This window comes from Littorina saxatilis, linkage group LG12 (genome assembly GCF_037325665.1).
Source record: "Littorina saxatilis isolate snail1 linkage group LG12, US_GU_Lsax_2.0, whole genome shotgun sequence".
NCBI lineage: Eukaryota > Metazoa > Mollusca > Gastropoda > Littorinimorpha > Littorinidae > Littorina > Littorina saxatilis.
In genome coordinates, this window is record NC_090256.1 from 26,169,512 (window position 1) to 26,173,272 (window position 3,761).

Here is a 3,761-nt window from a genome sequence, read left to right on the forward strand (position 1 = left end):
TATCCTTGTCGGCTTCAGCCTCCTTTCCTATGACTTTGTTGTTCCCGTGTGAAATGGGTATTGGTGCTTGCCGCACTAGACTTTGCTGGCGTATAACTGTCTGAAAACAGTACATAGGGTACGCACGATAACAGAAATGTGGTGTGAAGTAGAGGACAGTTTAGGAATAAGTAGACACATGGAACACTGTTAGGTTAACAGCCATTTGTATTCAGCCGAGTACAGTCCCCTTGCATGCTACCGTTATGCAAGAGTAGTTGCCCCTAATCCAGGGTGCAATCTACAGTTACCACATGGTGCTTCCAGTGACCCGCCCTTTTTAGGTTGTGTGTGTCCCGGGACTGCCTCCTTAATTTTCTAGTACTATACGTGTTTTCGGCTTCGAATGCGTATGGGACGCAGGGACGCGCAGTTTGGGGAGCCGCTGGCAGGTGGAGGAGACTTTTGTAAGAGCCGAATATTCCTAAAATCCTATGCAAGGTCGATACGAAACATAATGTGGATGACAAAAGTGCTTTCTACTGATTGTGTTGAAGCAAATTATATTTATTTCATCTGAAGTTTCATAGACTTTACAACATTAAAAGTGTATGATGTGAAAATCACTTGCCTTTTAAGGTAAAGCTTCACAGAAGTAGGCCTACTTTCTGTTAGAATTGTATATATGTGAAATTAAGTCCAATTTAAGTTCAGGGAATGTACAACTGTTAAGAAGTGTGTCTTGCTGAAAGTGTATATATGTGAAATTGAAGTGAATTGTCAGTGAATGTACAGCTTGTAAGAAGAGCTTTCTGTTGAAAGTGTAAATTGTTAAATTGCCGTGACAGTAAATTAAATTGTCAGGGAAGGGACATCTTGTAAGAAGAGCTTCCCGTTGAAAGTGTAGATGTGGAGGTAAATTGAACTGTCCATGGATGTATAGCTAGTAAGAAAAACTTTGTGTTTAAAGTGTAGATGTGAAATTTAATTTGATTGTCAGTAAAGGGCATGTAAGACTACAACCGTCTGTTAGAAGTGTAGGCTTAGATTGAGTTAAATTGAACTCTAAATGCACAGCTTGTAAGAAGAACTTCGTGTTTAAAGTGTAGATGTGAAATTTGATTGAATTATCAGTGATTGTACACCATTTCAAATTTAATTTAGATTATCCAGGGTTCTTGTTATTATTTTTTAAAAACATGGTTGAAATGGTCGTGCTGGTTCCATGTCATTGTGTGTCGATGAGTGAAAAACAACGTTGAATTGAAGTAAAGAACGAGGTAACTCAGTCAATGTGTGTGTTTGTGTGTGTGTCAGTGTGTGCATGCGCGTGTTTGTGTGTCGTGTGTCGGTAAGTTGGTCGGATGGTCAGTCTGCCATATGGCGAATTGTGTCTGTGCCTGAGTTTGTCTGTGAGTGTGTGTGTCTGTATGTCCATCACAATAAAGGAAACCTTTAAGCTTGGTAATTTATCACCGTGAATCTGTTCTTCCGTTGGTGGTGTTGACAGAAAATATTTCTTTGGGTGAAGAAGTGACAACCAAGCCAGGCAACAACACGAAGAGACAGACAAACAGATACCCAGTGTGTGACATATACATACACTGAAATAGGCATGCGTGGGCACACACACACACACACACACACATGATTAATCAAATGGATAAATAAAGAAAAGAGGAAATTCATGTTATTTTCTTCCTTGTCAGTTTATTTTGCCTACATTCGTGTGCAGTCTGTAATACCCAAATCAACCAATCTTTTTAATCGATCAATGCTTTTTTCTCCAGCATTTCTGTTTTTCTGCAGAATAACTGAATAAAGTCATAATCCGCTAAGGATAATCTGAGCCATCATTTGTCTTTATTTTCAAACTGATTATTCATTTCTTTTGTTTTTCTTCTTTTTATGTTCTCTTCAGTTTTTTTGGTTTTTTTTAGGCTGGGGGGGGGGGTCCAAAAACCCCGGAACCCCCCCCCCCCCCCCCCCCCCCTGGATCCACCCCTGTGAATGACTCTAATTTATCAATAAGTCCCCTATAATCTCAGTTTTCAGTCTGCCGGAACTTCTCCATAATTATGTTTCTCTCAGTAGTTCCTCAGTCAGGCTCCCCCGCCGGCCGCTCTCTCTCTCGGTTGACTGATACACACACAAACACTGACACACACACAGTATATATATTACCGTAAAATCCCTAGCAAACGCCCAGTATCTAGCAAACGCCCACCCCCCACTTTTGGGCAAAAGCAAACGCCATGCACCCCTTTTTTGCTTCAACAAAAATTTGTTTTAAGACATTCGGCCTCCTTTATCTACGATTTGTGCACACTGTTCGATGATTCGGCGGTTTTTTCTTCTTCTTTTTTTCTATCACAGAACGTTGATCTTTATTTCTGTAAACAAACGGTGTGTTTATTTTTCATTAAAATTGCATAAATCACATGTTGTATCACTTTTTTTCTTCTTGTGAAAATGTGATGACACTTTATCTTGCAAAGGGGTGTATACCTAGCAATTAAACGCCCACCCCTTACTTGTACCCGAAATCTGTGCAGAGGGGGGGGGGGGGGGTGGGCGTTTGCTAGGGATTTTACAGTATATGTACATGTGTATAATATAACGCCGTCAGGCATGCGGCACCTACACACACACACACACACTCCCCCCCATACTCCCCAACCTGTGGATTTTAATGGACTTTGGATGCTGGAAACGCTACTTTATTGGACTTGCGCAACATCCCATCAAGTGCCGAAATAATCACTACTGTTGATTGTGGGCAGCAATGGAAAGACAAAGACAAGACAAGACAAGACAAGACTAACTGTCAGTGGCCCACGGCGGTGACACACACACACACACACACACTGACTGTCAGTGGCCCACGGCGGTGACACACACGCGCCCTGACAAGTGCTGTCGCCGGATCACATAAACACACACACACACACACACACACACACACACACACACACACCTGTGCATTTGATTGTACGCTGATAGCAGTTCTTTATAATGTTGTTTCGCGGCCCCTTTCTCAAAAACTATGAGGTCAGAGTAGCCTCCCTTAGTAGTATCTTTCTGCTGTAAGGAAGCAAAGGTCTGAGCACATTCAGAGCGAGTTTTCGCGAGGAACAGGGTTGAGCTATGGTAGGGTCACTGCGCATGTCTGGGTTTTTTCTTCGCGGAAACGCTGTTGGGTTGTGTCCAGTCGCGTCCCTTGCAACAAGATGGCGACAAGCGCGTTACGGATTTACTGTTGTGGAGAGTTGATGGACGACGATGATGAACAAGCAGTACTGTTTTATTGTTGATGTGAATGTAATGCCAAAACATCGAACTATCGATTCGAACGTCAATGAAGAAGTGAGCGTGAAAATCGAGCGCAAAACAGCCGGGTAAAAGTTCAGGGCGCTAAAGTACATTTGAGCCGAAATCGCACCCAAACTCCTGTTGACCTCATTTCTTCCCAAAATAAACATCACTGCTAAAATAAAATGCATTAAAACCAAGACAGTATCCAACCCAGTATCCTTAATTTTTGAAAGGCTAAGTGATTTACAACAAATGTCTTCTCACAATCCGTAACTTTGTCAAAAAATATTTGCAGAAGTTTCTCACCTCGCCTTGGCAGCCATCTTGGAACTGGAGAGACCCTACGCAGGAAGCAAGGTTGAAAGTTGGTTAACCGGTGACGTCACTCCAGTCGTACCGGACCGAGTTTTTGCGACCTCCGGTTCGACTCGAGTCACCTTAGTTGACGCTAAAACTCGCTCTGTTTT